Source organism: Cupressus sempervirens, chromosome 6, assembly GCF_028749045.1.
Source record: "Cupressus sempervirens isolate cs-2001-9-10 chromosome 6, ASM2874904v1, whole genome shotgun sequence".
Classification (NCBI taxonomy): Eukaryota; Viridiplantae; Streptophyta; class Pinopsida; order Cupressales; family Cupressaceae; genus Cupressus; species Cupressus sempervirens.
In genome coordinates, this window is record NC_143123.1 from 390,352,025 (window position 1) to 390,374,798 (window position 22,774).

Sequence of the window (22,774 nt, forward strand, 5' to 3'; positions counted from 1 at the left end):
AGAAATGACATACATCCTCAACAATATCAAAATCAATACTATGGCATCTTGGATGATATAATTAAGTGTGACTTTAACTCCTTCAAAGTAGTTATATTTGTTGTCAAATGATATAGGTTACGACTAAATCAAAATGATCCAAATAGAACAACTATTCAACATGATAATGGATTTACAATGATTAATACAAGGTCATTTGAGCTAGTTGGAGATGAGCCCTATGTTCTTCCAAGCCAATGCGAGCAAGTGTTTTACTCAGAGGTTTCACATAAATAGGGTTGGTCATTAGTTGTTAGACATGATCCAAGAGGAAAGCCGATAAAGTATAATGTTATGGAAGAAGAAGATATTGAAGATGATGAAGAAGTAGATGATGAAGATCAAGATGATGGTGATGATGATGATGGTGATGGTGATGATGATGATGATGATGATGATGACGGTGATGATGGTGATGGTGATGGTGATGATGGCGATGATGATGGTGATGATGGCGATGATGATGATGATGATGATGATGATGATGATGATGATGATGATGATGATTATGATGATGATGATGATGATGATGAGGATGATGAAGAAGAAGATAATCAATGACATTATTGAAATTATTAATGAAATGATTGACATGATTTATTGCTTTCAATTGTAATGATTACATATTTATTGTGTTCAATTATAATGATTACAACATATGTTTTTTATAATTACCATGAATGTTTATATTGTGTCTGATTATCACCCTTTTCGAAAATAGGCAATTGACTACAAACATCGCCACCCCTTCTATTGATGATCCTGCATTCCATATATAAGGTAAATTTTTTCATGTTTACGATGTTGCATATTGTTCATGTTGTCTTCTAAGTTATTTTTAGCATATGTGTATCATGTAATGTTTAGCTAACTTAAGATAACTGATTAACATATGTAGGAAATTTGATTACATATTTATTGTGTTCAATTATAATGATTACAACATATGTTATTTATAATTACCAATGTTTATATTGTGTTTGATTATCACCTTTTTTGCAAATAGCCAATTGACTACAGACATCATCACTTCTTCTATTGATGATCTTGCATTCCATATATAAGGTAAATTTGTTCATGTTTACAATGTTGCATATTGTTCATGTTGTCTTCTAAGTTATTTGTAGCATACGTGTATCATGTAATTTTTAGCTAACTTAAGATAATGATTAACATATGCAAGAAATTTGACCCCTTTGGTGTGGATCGTGCACAATGAAATGGATCAGCAGGTATAAGTCAATAAATAGACATAATTTTCTTATATTCTTCTTGTTTATCATTCAGCATGTATGCTATAAATAGACATATTATATAATCATATAATGTATATATAGAAAAAGAAGGTCCATATAGAAATATAATTGTATAATCACTTTCAACTTACTACATTTTATATCTCTCACGTATAGACAAAGAAGAACTACACGTATGAGTCATGACTTGATTATTCTATATATATTATTTAGATACTATCAAATTTCCATTTGATGGATTGTAGGACCCACCAAATAGGTACTTGTCAGATCTATCTACATCGAATGAGGGAAATGAGGAAATGGTAGATGAAAGCTCTACATGTAGTACGGCTAAAATAAGGAGATCAACTAGAGGTCAAAAGATTAGAAAAAATTTGATAAACACACAATTTTTCCTTGCTAATGGGGGGTCATGTTCTTATGATGATGAGACCAAAGGTGACAATAAGGTGCCCTTTTGGTACACACACATTAAGAAAGAATGTGTACCCAATGAGCTACCTCCAATTAAGACCGATTTTCGTGTTAATGAGAGGATATATCGCATTGCTCCATCCTCATTACATGGTTTGGGCCTATTTTCCATGGATGGGATAAAGGTATGTTACAAAAAATTTGTTGAATTGTTCAAGTATGTCGGTCCATGTTACAATTACAATGATTGGATGCAAATTGTTCGATATAAAAAAGTATGCATAGGTATGCACTATTAGCTAATTATATACAATATTGGAAAGAAAATGATCAAAGTAAAAGATTTTCTATGTACATTGATGGGAGACCAAAAGCAATAGGTAATATTTTAGGTTTTATAAATAGTACATGACCTTCCTCAACTAGTAAGCAACCCAATTGCATATTCGAGGTGCATGAGGGGAATCAACTTTTTGTTTGTGCAATAAAATCAATAAGTGTAGGGGAATAACTGCTAATAGATTACCATTTAAATCACATAGATACAAAAAAAGTTACTATCATGAGGGTTGTAAGTACTATATACCATTTTGTTAATAAAACTTTTTTTTTTGTGATCTGATTATAATGATTAAATGTTATATTTCAAAAATGGATGAATGAATGAATGTTATTAAATGTTAATGGGGAATTTAGAGTGATGTTGGGGGGGGGGGGGGGCACAAATTGGCTTCTACTTTCATGTGGTTGGCCTTGTTTAGTAGAGAATATTAGACTATTCTCGAAACCAAGTGAAGTTCAAACTTTAAGGATAAGCTTATAGTTAATAGTGACAACGAATTAGCAAGTCCAAATGAAGTACTTCGTTACAGGTACCTTTTTAGTTTTTAAAGCACAATGTCATGTTTTAATATTGTGTAGCTTTTTTCTCAAGTCAAAGTATTCTTTTACTATAAGAACATAATTTATGACCATTTTAGTAACTATTCTAACATCACTTTATGACAAATCCTATTTAGGCAAAGATGGCAATAAGTGGTGCTTCCTATTCCTTGGGAGATTGAATTGCACAGGTCTATATCTCAAAATCATTTGCATGTAATATAAATTCATACTTGCAACCATTTCATTCTACATTTAAAAATATTGATGACACTCTAGACACAAAATAATGCTCATGCTATTGACTTGACAATGCTATGAAGGCAAACCAATTTTTGAATTTGAATGAACCCAGATGTTCAGATCTGGACTCCTTGGATTTAGTCTTCATGTTTCTTTGTCCCAAATTTTATTACCATTATCTTGGTGAGGTAACACCTTTGCCTTCTTTCTTAGTCTCTTACAGTTCATACTTGTTTAATTTGAATAATTTTTGAGTTCCTTGCAAACAAGGTATGACAAATAAATATGGTTATGCAGGCTCTGTTTCCCTTACTTGAACTTGATGTTATGATTTATCATTTGAAATTTTATTTTTGATGTTGAACTTGAAGCATATGATGATACGATGGTATGATCATGATGCTATGATTACAAGTTTATGGTGTTTTTGTTGTTTATATGATATTATGTGAGATTCTAATCTAGATTCATGCTTATAGCCTATATCCATTCATAATGTTTCTCCAAATCATCCCTTTGTTGTTGCATCTTTGATATCAATTTGTTTGCCATCTTCTATTGAGAGTATGGAGATAAGTAAGATCAAGGTTCATGAACTTCTAGAGCTTACTTTCTCCATGTGGACCTTGTGTGAGTAGACATGCAAAATTTGAAGAAGGATTTAGATGAGCTATACTCTAAACCGATGCCAATCTAAAGTAGATGTTTGGCTATGATATCGTGACAACCAAAACTCCTTGGTACAAGCACTTTTATCACTGTACCACTCTAGAATAGGTAGAAATATTGGTGACACACCTTTTGGACCATAGTTGACATCAATCACAAGTTTGACATTAATGGAAACCCAACATATATACTTGCATCAATACCCCCCTTCGTCATTTATGAAAACACTTGTGGACTCTTCACAACGTCATATGTTTCCCCCCCTTGACATCAAGGACAAAGGGTGTCCTCTAAAACACTGTATGGACTTTGTGTTACCATAAATTACTCCCTATAATACGAAAAGTCATATCTATAACTAGACCCACATATCCTTCTTTGCAATTCATGACTTCGATATTTACATTAGCTTCCCCTATCCCTATCAATTCCCCCTTAGGGAACGCATCAAAAATGAATGCAATAGAAATCAAAACTATATTCCTCATTTTCTAGTGTATATATAGATCCAAAAATGTCTTACCACAAAATTTGGGTCTTATACATCAGGTAATATGCCATTATATTGTATCTTGAACAATCCAAAAATAGATTCCCATTTTTAAGCACCTATTGTTTTGTACAGGTTACAAGACTAATATATACCAATTTTGGTGTTGCTCTTTTAGCATTGGCATCAGATGCACTCCACAAACTATGGAAATGGCCACATAATGAGCAGAATCCATTTGGAAAGGTGATGCTCTTAATTTGGAAAGAATTTGTGTGTGCTTCTTAGAAAATTATCTTGTAAGTGACTAAGACAGTGATCTCCTCTACAGTCTACTGCCAATCTTCAACTGCAAATGTGGTAGCCAGCTAGTGGGATTGTGATGACTAATGATATCAGTGCTACGAATCTAGAAGAAGTTGATACTTGCATAACTTTTTCTAAGAATGATTCCTATGTAATGACTTCCTCTAGTGGAAAGGTCTCCTTGTTCAATATGATGACATTCAAGGTGCATCTTTTGGAAATATGTTCCTCTTCAACATGACTACTGAGCTGGTCAATTTAGAAGTTATATTCTTACTTGGGTTCCTTATCAAGTTTTTTGTTTCCTTTTTTCAACCAAATTTTTGAGAAAATATTATGTGGCATGCTTGCTAAAGAGTGTTTATAGCAAGTTATGACTACCTTTATGGCACATCCTCCTGCAGCTACTTTTCTAGCTTTTCACCCTCAGGATAATATCATCATTGCAATTGGGATGGAAGATTCAACAATCCAAATATACAATGTCTAAGTAGATGAGGTGTGATCAATGAGTCTCTTTCTTGCTCACTCATTTAGTGCATCATTAAAAATGGTGACTTCTAACTTGTGTCTTTTCAAAACTTGTTTAAACTAACTAGGTAAAAATGAAGCTTAAAAGCCACCAAAATAAAATTATAGGCTTGAAATTTTCACACACTTTGAATGTACTGGTATCTTCTGGGGCTGATGCCCAAGTTTTTCTTCTTTTTGTATATCCATTTCCATCTCCTTTTGTACATTCACATGTTTATAGATTCAAATTAGTAAATGTTTGGCCAATGTTCTAGCAGCACTATTTCTGGAGCATTGATAGATGTGTCAAGCCAATATAACACCTTTTTAGTTGCAAGATTGGACATCCTATACTACCAAAGTACTATGTTGATCTTCATTAAATATCAATCCAGGAGCATGAACTTGAGATGATGCCCGCAAAGTATATGCTCTAGTTTTTGCTAAAAGTCACTACTACCTTGAATGTAATAACTATTAAGGAAATCTAGTTTATCAAAAGGAAAGATAACTATCAAATGCTTGGAAGGAAATTCTAATTACTTAACCATACATCTATGCACCAATTGCTATAGGAACAGTGACTGGTTCTATTTCCAGTGGTTGTAGGAATAGCAGTTCTAAACTTAACTTAGAAAACTGAGTCTAACTTCTAATTACTAAAGTAAACTCCACCTTTCGAGTGGGACCCCATGAAAGAATGAAGAAAAGATCAACTCAGATGAAAGTGTAGAAACTCAGCAAAGTCATGTATTCATTCAAATATGTAGTATTACAATTTCTTAGAGAAACAAGATGTATATCAACTCTATCAATCTGCTTACTACCCAACCTGATAGATATAGAAAAGGTCTTATTCAAAAGGAAGGAAATAACAAACTCCTACAATTATGACTTCCTCATAAAGGATAGTTCATTACAGTTCAAGATTTATGCAAGCATGCAATCATAAAAACATCAGTTATCTCCTTAAATTCCCATAAATATAGAGCATAGCGGATGCTAGATCTGCTCTTCTATCTGACTTAAATAGTTTCTAGGAATCTAGGTATCGTGTAACAATTCCTTGCATATTCAATCAATTTCTTTGATGCTTTCTTTCCTGCTCAGCCGCTTTATTAGGTCTCGCTTGTTATTCATTAAAATAGGTCCCTTCTAGTTTTTCCACCAAGTCTCCAACTACAATGGTGTCATAATATTTCTCTTTAATACCAACGATTCCTTAGTGCTAGTCCTTTGTAGTTGTTTTTAATTAATTCTAGCTTGGCTTGGATTCTTGTGATCATCATTTAATACACACAAAATTTCCTACAAACATTTATTTATATTTATTAATTTATAAAGAAAAAGCATTAATATTTAACTAACAGTTTTTGCAATCTCTTTCACTGTAGGAAGATCTACCTATGCCAAAAATTCATGAAGAAAGATTTTTACCAACAAAATAAACCCTTTTTAGACATAATTCTTATCATCATCCTTATGCCATATGTTTGTACCTTATACATCAAAAGTTCAAAATATTATACTTAAAGGATGATAAAGTTCAGTATGTTATAGACAAAAGTTCACAAAAAGGGTCAAAAAGACATATCTTTCTTCATGTCATCAAGATGGGAGAAGTGAAAGTCAAAAATTTTACAAGTGCAGATAGGAAGATCATCACCACCGGTTGGGGATACAAGAGTATAGTTCCATAATGATCGAGCTCACTTGTTGGTTGTTCACGAGAGCCAGCTTGCTATTTATGATGCTTCTAAGTTTGACCATTTGCATTATGTAAGTCTTTGTCAGCAATTTAGAATTCAAATTTAGTAAGTGATAATGATATAAGCTACCTTCTCTATATGAGTGTAAATTGATATCACATTTGTTTGTACTACAGTGGACACCTCATGATTCTCTATCTACTCCCATTTCAAGTGCAGTATATTCATGTGAAAGCCTTCTCATAGTTACAGGCTATTGTGATGTTGTTGTTGGAGTATTTGATGCAGAGAGCTTGAGGCCACACTGTCATATTGCACCTTCTGCATATTTAGCTTCAGGCATGAATAGGTAAGTTGGCCCAAGGAGGCCAAAGTTATGTTATGTATGGATAAATGGATCCCCAAGTATTTTATGATTTAACTCAAAATGTATCCTTTGATTATTCATGTAGTTTCTATCCTCGAGTAATTGCATCACATCCATCTGACTCAAATCAATTTGCTCTTGGAATGACTGACGAAGGAGTTTATGTCATTGAGCCTTCAGAATCGGAAGGAAAGTGGGGTGTGGGACATCCTCCAAATAATGGTACTATTGGATCAAATCCAACATTAAGCAATCAAGGTTCAGAACTAGCTCCAAGGTAGTTCATCATATTAGAACATGGAAAATGGTGCCTTGTACTACCTTTTTATGTTTATCACTTACCTATCTGCAACTCTATAATTGATATTGATAGCCTCTTGCCCTCACCGTGCTCCTTTTGATATATCAGTCTTGTAACCTGTATATATATCTTCAAGAGCATGGTGCTTCTTTGTGCATAATTTTGAGCTTTTAGAGAAAATCATTCACTTATGAACATTCCATCAAAGATGATGTATACTGAGGATATGGCTTTTCTAGCTATTAAGTGGAAGTTCCACATTTTTTGAACATTCAAATAACTTTACTTTTATTGATGCAGTTGAACTACAAGTGCCTTTTGTGTTCTTGACAAATGGTAAGCTTTCAACTTTTGTGAAGCCATTATGGATGCAAATGAACTACAATTGGTGAGGTGTCAATTTTAAGGCAATTTTTGTTTCTATAGTATAGTTCAATTGCTAGAAATATTTCATCTAGAGGTGTCAATTGATAGATTGTTAACTTTTCATGTCATTTTCTACTTTGGTTGGGTAGTTCTCCTTGCATTTGTAAATCTTGGTGCAGTCTTTAGCCTAATGACAGTTTGGTATTACATCCAGGGTGATAACATAATTGAGTTAAAACTTTGCATTAAAGAAAACATTAAAGGATAATATTTGGATTGTGGATATTTGTAAATTATGTTGGTTTTAGACATAGTTAGATCCTAAGTAGCTTCCCTCTAAAATTTGAAGAACTGTCATACTATTCTGTTTTGTCTTGTTATAAAAGTGACAAATCAAAATAGTATCAATTTTTGGCAAGTTTTTTGGAGACAAGACACAAGAAATTGTGATTCCAAGAAAACCATCTTATCACATTTGAGTTTTGGACTATGATATTATGGACTATGCATAACACTTTTGGTACATAAGTCTCTAATGCCATAAAACATTTTCATTCATGAATGAGGCCAGGGTTGAAAAAATTGAGACTAGGCTAGCCAAGGTCTTCCATGAATCTACCTTGAGTTGATCCTTTAAAAATACCACTTGAGCTTCTAGCTCCTTAGTAGTCTTTGTTATCCATATGTATGGCATTGTTTTTCTTTGATTCTATCCACAAAGTTGCTATGTTCCAAACTTGGTGGTAGGAAAGAGCTAATAGGCTCAGTGATTGATTGTGTTTTAATATTATGTCCCGGATGCTCTTGCCAAGGAATTGATCAACAAGTAGCCAAATAAGGGGTTATAGTTATATATGCACTCTTATGATGATGTGATTGGGACTGTAAGATTTTTTGTCACAGTTATCTATTTGAAAAATAGAGATTAGTTAGTGTTATTGGCTTTCATTCTTGATAAATAATTTTTTCCTAATTTTATTTTTCCCTATAGTCTTCACAAGAAATGGTGTCTCAAGAACCAAAATTTAAACAGGATGTGCCAATTATTGCAAAGGCTTTGCTCTCATAGGAGCCTTCTAAATTGCACAAAATTTGATTCTAAAGCATAATTGCTCAGTGGAGACTCAAGATATTGTGCACATTTCTTCCTCCTTCCCATTGTTTTGTATGAAATAAATCATGTGATGAATGAAACAATGGTGTGGAGGTAGAAATGTGCATGATACCCTGAGTCTCATGCACTGAGAAATTATGCTTTAGAATCAAATTTTGTGCAATTTAGAAGGCTCCTATCAGAGCAAAGCTTTTGCAATAATTGGCACATCCCATCTAAATTTCTACCAAGCATTGGTCTCAATTTCAACAACCATGTCTTCCCTTTGTCATTGAATGTATGGTACCACCATAGAAAATTAAGGGATCTTGGTCACAATTTTGATGACGGTTGGTCGATTCTGTCATCCATGGTATGACACCACCGTAGAGATTGAAGGGGTCTTGGTCATAATTTTGATGATAGTTAGTCATTTTTTCCATCAAAGGTTTGGCTTCACCATCAAAAATTTCAAGGGGTGTTCATCAAAATTTTGACCAGTGATGGACGCAAATGAGGAAATAAGAGTTCAGGTTAGACTAAGGAAATCGACAAACCTCTCGTTGGTAAGTTAACCTTTTTAAAGTCAAAATTTTGACGCATAATAATTATGATGAAAAATTGACTAAAAAAGATTGACGACGGGTTTAGTCATATATTTGACCAACTCTAGTCAAAATTGCAACCTTTTCTTGTCAAAATTTAGGGCTAAATTTACTAGTGTTGGTGTATCACCCCCTCTAAATTAGACTATGTAGTTTGATTTTCATGCATTTCCTTCTCCCTCTTCATCTTAATAAGTAGTTAGATGCATCCTAATAGTGAGGAAGTTGACCTTCTTCAGAGACTCAATCTCATTGTTCAAGTCCCACAACTTGGAGATTGTTTCCATGTTTCACAAGGTTGTAAACTTTTGTGACAAAACAACACTTGTATGATATGCATTATGTGTTCCTCTTTATTCTTACTCTAGATTATTATGTCAACAAGATATAAAATCACAAATTTACCCAAGATTTTTTTTTAAACTTCATTCATCAATCTCATTAAAGTACTAGGTGCATTAGTTACCAAAAGGCATAACCAACTACTCATACAAACGTTCATTAGTCTTAAAAGAAATCATCCATTCATCTCCTTCTCTAATTATAATCTATTGATATCCACTTTTCAAGTCAGTTTTGGTAAAATGCTTTTCTCCACTCAAATGATCCACAATGTCATCCATCCTAGGAAAGGGAAATGTATAATTAATTGTTTTTTTTTTTATAGCTCTGGAATCATTGCACATTCTCCATTCTCCATTCTTCTTAGGTGCCAGTACAACAAGTACTACACAAGGACTCAAAATTTCTCTAATCGAACCTTTCTCAAAAAATTCTTGCACTTTTCTATACAATTATTCATCTTTGTAGGTGTTATTCTATGTGGTTCTTTATTAGGAAAAATAGCTCCAGGTATCAAGTCCATACAATGACTAATACTTCTCATATAAGGTAAACCATCAGGTATATTATGTGAAATACTATCTTGGAATTCTATCAACAAGGTTCTAATCTCAGGCGCATGCTCAAGCTCATATTTTTTCTTAGTCTTCCTAGGGATCATAGAAAACCAAACATTTTGTTTCTTCATATCTTTAGCAAATTGATTTCCTTCACACAAGAAAGCTCTAACTGTAGTATGTTAATTTTTCCCAGGTCTCTCTATCAAAGGTAACAAGACTTGTTTCTTTCCATTTGCCCAAATAGTATAGTGATACAATCTACCTTCATGTAAATATTGTCTATCCTACTACCATGGTCTTCCCAAAGGAATATGACACTAATCCACAAGCATAATATGACACAAAACTTTATCAAAGTAGTTCCCAATCTTGAATTTCACAAGACATTTTTCACTTACTATTAATTTTTGTTCATCCTTGATCCAAGTGATGTGATAAGGGTGAGTGTTTCAATCTCTACAACTACAAATTAGATACTAACTCTTTAGATTCCATATTATTAAACTACCACCATCAATGATTATTTTGCAATATTTTCCTTCAATATTACATCTAGTCTTGAAAAGACTTTTCCTCAAAATAGGTTCTCCATCCAAATTCTCATTCCACAAGGTTCTTTTAATTGTTCTCTCCATTTCTAGGCTCATTAGGAGGGTCAATAGCTTCCCCTTGAATCAAAGCATTTCTTCTACTACTCCATGTCTTCTTTCCAAAAAAGGTACAATCAAAGGCCCTATGTCCCTACTCTCCACATTTAAAGAAAGTGCCCTTAAACCAAGCTCTATCTTCCCTATTACCAATATTGTTATTTCTAGGATAAGTAGAAGAATTAACTATAGTGTAGATACCTCTTCCTCTATTAGTATTAGATTCTTCCCATAATAATTTTCCTTTTTTATGGTGTGTATTGTCAGATCTTCTACTTTCTCCATAAGATCTACCTCTATTCCTCTAAAACCTTCCACCTTTTTCTCTTCATCTATCGTCATGTTTCTTTGTCGATATCTCTTCAACCCTCAAATAATACACATATTTTTCTTCAACACTTTCCATTTTAACAAAACTAATTTTATGTTGTATTGAAGTTCTCAAACCATTCACATACCTAGAAAACTTTTCAACCTCATCATCAACATGTTCAAATCTAATTTCTAACTTTTAGAATTTCTCAGTGTAATACTTCATAGTCATACCTTTCTATCTTAAATTTTGCATTATTCTAAATAAATTAACTTGATAATTAGTGGGAAGGAATTTTTTTTTAATTTACCAGCCTTCTTTACCCTAATCTTGATCTTTTCATCTATTTTTCTTTTCCTATTAGTTTGCAAGTGTTCCCACCAAAGAGGAGCATGACCTCTCAACTTAGTAGCTAATATTCTCACATTTCTATCCTTGGGAATACTTTCATGATTAAATAACTTCTCTATCTCATAGATCCAATCCAACAAAGCATAATTATCAAGCTTTCCATAGTAACTTGAAAGTGCAAAAGAAGGTCTTTAATCCACTCTACACAAGGCTCTCAAGAGTCTTTCTTCAGCTTGTTCTATGTAATGATAAAGATTAGGTGCAACTACTTCTTTCACATCACTAACATCATCAAGATGCACTCCTCTTCTCTAGACTGTCTCAACATATCTATAATAATATTATCTTCACTTCCTCTACCTCAAACTATTTTGACAATTGTTCTTACAAAAAAGTTTACCTTATGTAAGTTATAGGTTAGAAACCAAATCTTCCACCCTACAACCAACCCAAACAAGTTTCTTTGAGATCCCAAGACTCCATAAGAAGGAAACCATTAGCTAGGATACCACCTAACACAAGCTAGGATGGGGAAATTAATCAAATATTATTCACCAACTACCATGCTAGGATAAGCACATGGAAGAAAACCCAAATATGGAAGGAACCACAAGAAATCTATCGATTCCAAATACACATATGATGAGACAACATTCATACAACATGCTAGGCATAAGGCCTACCTAGTTGCATCCATATACATTCAAATTACGATCAATGAGCTTAGGATCTCATGCTTATAGAGACAATTCCATAACATCTATCTTCTACTATATTTAATGGTACTTAATCTAATCTTAGATCTCAAATTATATAGCTAGCAAGACCACAAGTTGGTCTGTCGGGCAATTTATTATAGAATATATGTCCTACCCCAAATGAGAAATTAGTGACTAAACAACTAAGAAAACTAACATCTTTGAGATTAAAGATAGGTCCACACGTAATCCAAGAAGAGATTCCCAACATAGCAGAAAGCCTTGCTACCATAAAAACCTTGAAAAAGAAAATAATCACATGTTACTCAATATGTTAGGAAATAAGAAAGTCTTGAGAAAAGAGAAGGATAACTCCAACTGAGAATAGAAAAAAATTCTTTGAATATAGGATAAGGATTCATGATAGGTATTTACTAAGAATCCAATTGCATAGATATAAGTAAGACAAATAGAAAGGGTCATTCCATGAACAACAAACTTGAAAAATAATAGGAAATAGTTTTAGTTGATGCAAGATTGCCAAAGAACCCAAGGTGCTCATGTATCAAATAAGTATTATTTACATTTTCCTTGAATGGATTATATCAAGAGATCTAATGTATTTTGGGGAAACTATCATCAAGCCCTCATACATAGAGAGTATGACAAAGGTTTGGTCATATCTTCTTTTTTAACTATTGAAATTTTGTGTTTCTTCATTCAATTTGAAGAAGACTCAGAGGACCTTCGAATGCTAAGTGGCCTCACATTAAATGATTATGTTTGGTAGGAGTACTTTGATGCCCTAATAGTTTAAAGAAAAAAACTCCTCTTTTTATATAGTTAAAAATAGTCTTAGTGTGATGGGTATAACTAAAACTTAAACTGTTGGATCTATTTTAATATCTAATATGTTGCCCAAAGCGAAGTGATTAACCAATGGATTATATTTAATATTAAACATAATTTTATATGAACAAAATATTAGACATAACACATTGGGTAAACATAATTTGTAGCAAAAAAGGCACCCAAATAAAGAAACCACGATGATATCAATCCCTCTAAATAAAATTGAAATTAAAGTATTATAAAAAATAAATCCAAAACATAAAATTTAATTCTAATTATAGAAAAGTGTATTTGGGATAAATAAGGGGTTTCAAACCACATGGCTAGGGGGATGCATAACAAAAGGCATATACTAAAAAGGTGCACAAGCAACTTATTAGTTAGAAATTTGGTCACAATGAAGCATAAAAACCACACAATTATATTTCTAAGAAAATATGGTTTGCTAAAAGTAGAAAAGTACAGAATCCAAGGGAATGTTTCTTACAAAGAAATGTGTAAATACATATAAAATTGATAGCCTATATTACACCCAAATGTCTCATTTTCTAATAAATCACCTTCTAACATAGGTATCACCTTTGTTTTAGATACACAAATAACAAAAACAAGTTTGAGGAAAGGTGATTATTGATAATCAAGAGTTATCTTTTCCTTTGTGACATATGTGTATACCTACTAAGCTACAACATCTACCATTTTTAATTTAAAAAACCAAAAGAAAAATTTAGAGACCAAATCATGCCCTTTTGTTTATGAGATAAAGAAACATTATACTCTATGGTTGCTTTATATATTATATGTTGTTCATAGAAAATTATGTTTACCCAATCGATTATGAAGGAATATGCCTCTTACATGTTGTTAAAGTGATAAAATTGGATTAGATGGGTCTTGGCAGGGTGTTTGTTTTGAAGGATGCTTTGCACCATGTAGGAGTTATTATTTATTGTTCAAAACAATCATAAGTCAAAATAGTGGCCTTATCATTAAGAGTAAAATCAACATTCAAAACAATGATTCAATGGAATAAAGAGGTGGTCAGTCATGTTGATAGAATAATTTTGAATAGAAAGAAAATATGAGTGTATGGGGAAATATAATATGAGGGAGAATATAGGATCTATCCTTAACCCAAATTTCCAAAAGGGATGATCCAAAATGATTAACCACAAGGAAGTGACCAATCCACAAATGAATCAAACAATGGAGAATATGAAAAAAGGAGGAAATCCTATAATCTACTATAAAAAATAAGTACTTGAAACCTTGAATGAATAAATGACAAATACTAACCTCAAAATAGGGTGAATCTGTAAAATGTTGAGTACTAATGTCTGTGTATAGTTTCAGAGAATTCTACAACTTACTCTAGACTGGAAATGTTGAGATAGAGAAAACCCAAAAAAAAAATTGTCCTTCTGACAGTAGGTAAACCTTGACCCAGATAGCAGGGCACAATCTTACCCTAGGGCAAAATTTTACCTCAAAAAGTTGACCTTGACTTGCACTGCTCCAATGAAAATTATGTTTGTGGATCCCACATGTTTAGTGAAAAAGGTATCCAACTAGACACTTGAATTCGTTGTCTTGTACCTGTACCTACAAGAAAAATGGTTTTTTAGTTTGGATGGGGGTTTTCCTTGGTCAAACCCCAATTTGGAATCAACCTTGAAATGTAATTAAAATTACAAAATGAATAAACAAAGTGAATGGAACTATTCACCTTGCTTATATTGAAATCCTTGTGGAGGATTCAAATCCTTGAATCCACAAGTATGGATGCTCCAAATGAATGTAGAAATGAATATAGGATGTCTCAAAGCAATGACATTAGATCTTCAACACCAATCTTGAATGGATCTTTGCATAGGATAAGGCTTGGATGAATATGGATGTGGATGGAGAAATCTTCAACAAGAGGGCTCCATAGAGATTGAATCCTTCAATGGCTAACAATGGATCTCCTTGATGAATTAGATGCTTGAATGCTTGATAATGAATCATTTGATATAATGTATCCTTATGAAAAGTAGATGTCAAAACTTCATAATAAGTGGATGTCAAAATGAGAGAAGAAGGCTTCCTCGTATAGTGATCTAGGGCACAAACTTCTACAGAGGCAAACATTGGAGAATTAATTCCCAATTAACCTTAACCCCTAGAAATGGACCTAGATTAAATTTAATTTAAGATTTTACCATTCCAAAACTTGAAATAGTTGACCTGGAAGAAGGAAAGTGAAACTTTCCAAAGGCCGATATCCCAAAACTCCCATAACTTGAAAATTGGACCTAGGGTCAGGGACAAGGTTGACCCTACCCTAGGTTAGGGTCGAGGTCATCCTTGATCTAGGTTAGAGTTAAGGTCAACCTTGACCCTTCAGGCCATCCTTGACCCAGAAAGTCAAAGTTCTCAGTTTCACAAATAAATTTGTCAGAAAAAGGTTGGAAATAGGGAGAGAGAAGCATAATAGGGGGAAACAACCAGATCCATGCAAAGACATATTCAAGGAACTTGACATGACACCAGACCACTTACTCAGAGGGCTAAATAATCTTAACATGGAAATGCTTCCATTTTAAGATGATACATTAAGCCCCCACTTTAGCAAGAGTATGGACTTGACGAAAACTCTTGGTAAAGTAGATCATAATGAAAAGATAATCTTATTAAAATCAAAGGGACAAAGAGATCCTTAAGCCCCTAGAGACTCAAGTCTTCATCAACTCCAAGACCACAATAGGAGAGAAATCTCTAGAAAAAAGAAAAAGAAAAAAAGAGTGTGATTATCTCACCCAATAAGAACTTATGTCCCATTGTGAACCACACAAGGACATAGTGCAACTGGAAAGATGGAATTGAACTGCCTAGTGAATGTGGCTACTCACTAGTCAACCCATCAAGGATTCACCCTCGAGAACATTCTATTCCATAAGAGTAAAACCAAAAAGATATACAATCTTAAGGACACCTTTGACCTTAAGGGATCAAAAATTTTGAAACTGGAGGGATCAAGTGATCCTAAAATATAAATCCATGTTTTAAGGATTAGTCACCAATCCAAAAAGGGAGAAAAGGTATCTTGAAAAATAATATATATGTATCAAAATGTGTGTGTGTGTGTGTGTGTGTACAATAAATGAGCAGAGCGTATGCCCCCATGTTAAAGTCATTGCTAACACTTAAACAAGATCAATGGCTTTAACGAAACCATAAACAACTCCACTAATTAAGTTTCCACTATGAGATGCCACTAGACGAAGACAAATCAAGGGAAATACCACATAAGCATACATAGAACACAGAAGGGATCTACCTACTGTGGGGTCAATATGATCAAAAGATTTTATATATATATATATATATATATATATATATATATATATATATATATATATATATGATATTATTGCAAATGAATTGACATCATTCCCTAAAGAAAATAGAACTACAATCACAAATGAGGAAAGATCACATAAGAGATATGAAGAAGAGTCTTTTTGGACCATGACCTGGAGACCAAAAAGAATTAGTGCTACCAAGTCGCAAATCCAAGAAGATTACACAACAAAACATGTATGAACAATAGTACAAGTACAACATAACATAAAACAACATATGGAAGAATAGAGATACATATAGAGGAATAGTACAATAGGTTTGATTCTTTTATCACCTGGCACCAATAGAGTGATGAAGATCATCTAAAAAAATCTAACAATATTTAACAAACACATCATGAGAGAAACGAAATACAATAGACAAACACACATAAAGGATACCATGAAGGACTAGCTGATCAAGTGTGTCGCCTACTCTCCCCATCTTGTTCTATATCATGGAATGTGGGTAACTTGCAAGAGGGACTATATCCAACATAGTAGGAATGATGGCCAGTTCCAAACAAGGATCCTCTTGAGAACAATGTTTGATACTAGATGTAACTGTCAATTGTGAGAAAAGCTTATTAGGTAAATCAATATCAATGTCAATAGTTTCATATTCATCATTAACATCATTAGTATCATCAAGAGTATCTTCTTTATCTAGATTAAATCAAAATAGGATCTAAGATACAAATAGAATTATCATAATAATGCATCTTAACATCATTATTAGTAACAACTTCTTCTAACACATCATGCATAGTTATATTCAAAGAAGACAAAGATTCTTGAAGAATGAAATTACGAGATTTAGGTTGAGCATGATGCTTCTAACGGCATTCATTAGTAGAATGATTATGTTTTGTTTTGGTTGAAATGTGTTGAGCACTAGGAGAAACATTTACTGGATCCTTCACAAGTTATATAGGAGGACTAAAAGGGTTATTCGTAGATTGACAATCAACACGAGGAGCTTGATTAACATATGTAGAAGCCATAGAGAAAGGAGGCATGGAAAGTGTAGGAAAAATACCACAATTAAGATCCATAGGAGGTAAAATTAACTCAAGAATCTTATGATTCTTATAAGCTTGATATGAATGGAAAAGATGATCAAGTCAAGAAGGACATGAATTAGGTAATGAAGGCCAAAAGAAGTCAAGAGTAGCACAATGCCTAGAAGTGTGATATAAACTATGATTAACTATCTTCACTTCATCATGAAAAAATTTAAGACATTTATGAATAGGTGAAGCAACAACATGCATGGAATTTAATCACAAAAAATCAAGCTTAACTTGAAACTGATCAGAAGTAGCAACAACAACAAAGGTAGTGTTCAAAATTTTTCCACAAAGTTCAACTGATAAATCAATAGAACCAAATGATGGATAAAGAAACTCATTACAAGTTTGAATCCACACATAAGATGTATCATAAAAATTGCATTGCAATCTTTTCATAAAAATATTTTCTTTAGGAATAACATTGACTAAGGATGTAGGATCAACAAGACAACCACAAGTAAGTATCTAAGAAACCCTAACAGAAATATAAAGGGGACCATCAGGAGCTTTAATAGTCTCAGAATCATCGAAGATAATCAAAAGTTCCCGAGGTCTTTTATTCTTAGGTTATTGTTGAAGTTTAGGTTGAGGCTTCAATTTAGGCTTATATATTAGTTGAGGTTGAGATGAAACTTGAGATTGAAGCCAACGTTAAGGTGGAGATACAGATTGAACAACATGCTCCACTTTATTAACAATGTGATTAAGATCATCCATCTTTGAATCATCCACAACATCCATAGAAGATTGCTAGACAATGGTATTAGTATCATGTGTAGGTAAAGGATTCATATAGATTTGAAGATTTTTATTAGGAGGAGAAATGACTCTATTCCCACTACCATCAAAATTATCAACATATAAAGCATTAGAGTCAATAAAATCCTAAACCTTGTGTTTTAAAGAATAACATTCCTAAGTATCATGACCATTTTGATGATGATATTGACAAAAAACCTTACGATCAAAAGATTTAGATGAAATTGTAGTAGGTAAAAGAAGTTGAATGGGAGGTAAAGTAATCATATTCGTAGTTCACAACCTATTCATAATGGAATATAAAGATTCAGAAAGAGGAGTAAATGTACAATTTAATCGAAAAGAAATGGATGCAAAAGTGGCATTGTGAGATGCAACAACAACTTGATCAGCAACTACACTTGCTTGTTTGTTTATCTTGACATAGTTGTTGAATTTTTTAAATTTATTTGGATGAGTACTAGCATCACTTTTATCAATAGGAACAGGAACCATTGGAGTGTTACTCTGAAATTGACGCAATTGTAATTGATAATGATGAAGCACTGCACAAATTTGTTGAAAAGAGGTAAGTTCAATAAGCAGAATCTTATCTCTAATATCCTTTTGCAAATTTGAAATAAAAATACATTAAATATCAATATTAGGAATAGGATAGGAAATCTAAGCATGTAAATGCTTAAATCTACCAATAAATTTAGTCATTTTTTCCTTAGAACTTTGTTTACAATGCATCACATTAGTCAATGACACTTGCAGGCCAATATTGTTTTGAAATTTTTGAATAAAAGCATTGCCAATTTGTGGAAATGAATCAATAGAATAAGAAGGTAAGGAACAAAACCATTGTAAGGCCTTATCATGAAAATTTCTAGCAAACAACTTGGCTACAATCCTATGGTCATGAGCATAATCACTACAAAGGATTTGAAATATTTTAACATGATGAGTAGGGTCTCCCTTACCATTGTAGTTCTCAAGATGGGGCATATTGACTTGTTAAGGAATGGGAGTATGAATGAAATCTTAGGACAAAGGACTTTCCATGTCACACATAGGAATACTAAACTTGTTTTGAGTCAAGGTAGCAAGTTGTTATTGTAAAGATGACATAGTTTGAGACAAATTGATAAGTGTTGAACCATTAGAGGAAATCGAAGGAATAGAAACATTAGAAACACTAGGTAAAGTGTATGAAGTTGTAGGAATGGAACACACAACTGGAGGAACAATTGGAACCACAATTAGCAAAGGATTAGAATAAGTAAAAGGAACATTATGATAAGAAGGTTAGAATGTAGAAAGGGACATAGGAGGAACACTCATAGGAATAGAGGGAACCATCACAATCACCAAAGAAGGAGTATAGATAGGCATACTAGGTAAAGGAGCATAAGAATATTCTACACTAGTGACGGGAGCAACCAACCCAAATCTTGAGTTAAAGGCTTAACATTTGAATGTACAAGGTGAGTAATACCACGGAAGAGGTTAACACCTTGATCACTATCATGAAGGACTTTCTTAAGAGACTCTATAGCTTGATTAGAATCTTGATTATGGTTTTCTCGCATAAGCCAATTACTCATTTTATCAAGTTCAGTTGAAATTTTTTGGACTTGTTCATGAGGAACTCTTAAAGTAGCATCCTCATCATGAGATAAGTGACAAGAGTTTGGCTCCATAATAGGATTGCAATCAAGAAGAAGCAAATTCTCATCCAAGATCCTAAAGAAAGGAGAAGGAGACTCAGGATCAAAGGTACCCATAAGTCTATGACTTCATCTAACTAGAAGATTATAAGTAGGACTAGAAGTATTAAAGCTCATAAACCAATACAATTCAAATGAACTAAACTAAGAAAAAATAAAACATGAATATTTTTATATTTTGAAAGAGATTTTGCAAAAAAGAAATTGAATTTTTGAAGTATAAATGCAATAAATATAATTAGCATGCAAGATTTAACATAAAAAACAATTCTACCACTAACAAGATAAGATAAAAGGAAATCTAACACCACAAACAAAATAGGGCATCTAATTCCACAAAATAAAAGTGGGTAAGCGGGTAAGCGTGTCGGGTTCACCAAAATGAATAGAAAGAAAATATAAGTGTAGGGGGGAATATGATATGAGGGAGAATATAGGATCTATCCTTAACCCAAATTCTGAAAAAAAATGGTCCAAATTTATTAATCACAAGGAAGTGATTGATGCACAAATAAATCAAACAATGGAGAATATGAAAAAAAAAAAAGAGGAAATCATATAATCTACTATAGAAAATAAGTACTTGAAACCTTGAATGAATAAAAGACAAATACTAACCTCAAAATAGGGTGAATCTGGAAAATATTGATTTCTGTTGTCTGTGTATAGTTTCAGGGAATTTTGCAACCTGCTTCAGATTGGAAATGTCGAGATGGAGAAAACCTAGAAAAATGTTGCCCTTTTGAGGTAGGTCAACCTTGACCCAGATAGTAGGGAAAAATCTTACCTTGGGGCAAAATTGTACCCCAAAAAGTTGACCTTGACCTACACTTCTCTGACAAAAATTCTCTTCACGGATCCTACAAGTTCGGCAAAAAGGGTATCCAAATCTGCACTTTAATTTGTTGTCTTGTACATGCACTTGCAAGAAAAATGGTTTTGTTTTTTTGGATGGGGGGTTTTCCTTAGTCAAACCCCAATTTGGAATCAACCTTGAAATGTAATTGAAATTGCAAAATGAATAAACAAAGTAAATGGAATTATTCATCTTCTTATATAGAAATCCTTGTGGACGATTTGAATCCTTGAATCCACAAGTATGGATGCTCCAATTGAATGTAGAAATGAATGTAGGATGTCTCAAATCAATGGAAATAGATCTTCAACACCAATCTTGAATGGATCTTTGCATAGGAAAAGGCTTGGATGGATATGGTTGTGGATGGAGAAATTTTCAACAAGAGGGCTCCATAGAGATTGAATCCTTCAATGGCTACCAATGGATCTCCTTGATGAATTGGATGCTTAAATGCTTGATAATGGATCATCCAATATAATGTCTCCTCATGAAAATTAGATGTCAAAACTTCATAATAAGTAGATGTCAAAATGAGAGAAGAAGGCTTCCTTATATAGTGATCTAGGGCACAAACTTCTAGAGAGGCTGACATTGGAGAATTAAATCCCAATTAACCTTAACCCCTAGAAATGGACCTAGATTAAATGCAATTTAAGATTTTACCATTCCAAAACCCAAAACAACAGCCCTAAAAGCAAGAAAATGAAACTTTCTGAAGCTCGATATCCAAAAACTCTTGTAACTTGAAAATTGGACCTTGGGTCAGGGATGAGGTTCAAGGTTGATGTCATCGTTGACCAGGGTCAATGTTGAGGTTGACCTTGACTCTTCAAGTCATCCTTGACCTAAAAAGTCAAAGTCCTCAATTTCACAAAGAAAGATGTCAGAAGGAAGTTGGAAACAAGAAGAGAGAATTATAACAAGGGGGAAACAACTAGATCCATGCAAAGACCTATTCAAGCTGCTCAACATGACCCCAGACCACTTACTTGGAGGAATAAATGCTCTTAACATGGAAGTGCTTCCATTTTAAGACGATACAAATTGAAAAGTCATTATCATAATAGGGAAATAAGATAATGTCAACAAGGTATAAATAGACAATGTGATGCATAAGAAAGGTCAAAGGTATCATTATTTTGATTAGTGAAAATGCAATATGATAAGTGCTAAAGTAGAGGAAATAACATAGTGTTAAGAAGAGATGGAGAATGCTATAAAGGAAATATGAACACATGGTTATCATAAAGATATTGGTCAAATAATGAGTAATAAAATTCAAATAGAATCCTTTATATGTCAAAGAGCATACTATTATTGATATGGAAATACTAGTTAGAAAGTATAAAAATAGTGAGAATGAATGATTGAAAGGTGCAACATTAAAGTTTCTTGCAACACTTCATAATGTAAAGAATATGCAATAACAAGGATGTTATAGATGAAGAGTGTAAATATTAGTGATGCAGAGGGTGGTGGATCACTATCAATGTCTATAAGGAACTTAGATGTTCCCACTTGGTTTTGTAACAACACTCCAAAAAAATTTACCAAAAGGATCAACTATGGACCCCAAACTTATGCTCCTTCTATTAGACCTATTAATGGTCACCTCTCCCAAGGTCCATCAAGCTCTACATGTTGTCAACTCTCCCAAATTTGATAAAATTAGATCATGTCAACATTCATACATGTGATTGCTTATATGCAATACCCTTCAATGTTCCCTACAACTCCTAATCTATATCTTTGACCTTAGATCAATGTCATCTTATGTTCTATCCTCATATTAGCAAGAAACTCTTATTCCTCCCTTTAGAGACGAACTTGTTGTCTTTTACCTAACTTGAATCACAATCCCTTGGTAGTATCCCACTGCCATTCCCATTACTATTATTCATAAAAGTCACTTTTCTTATGAATTATGAAAATCAAATAAAACAACTCTATAATGTGTGCCCCACACTCA

General features: G+C 33.1%; 1 pseudogene; it reads left to right on the plus strand.

Moving 5' to 3' along the window:
* Positions 1-22,774, plus strand: part of LOC149552691 (protein TOPLESS-RELATED PROTEIN 2-like) — a 52,902-nt pseudogene that overhangs the window by 4,870 nt on the left and 25,258 nt on the right.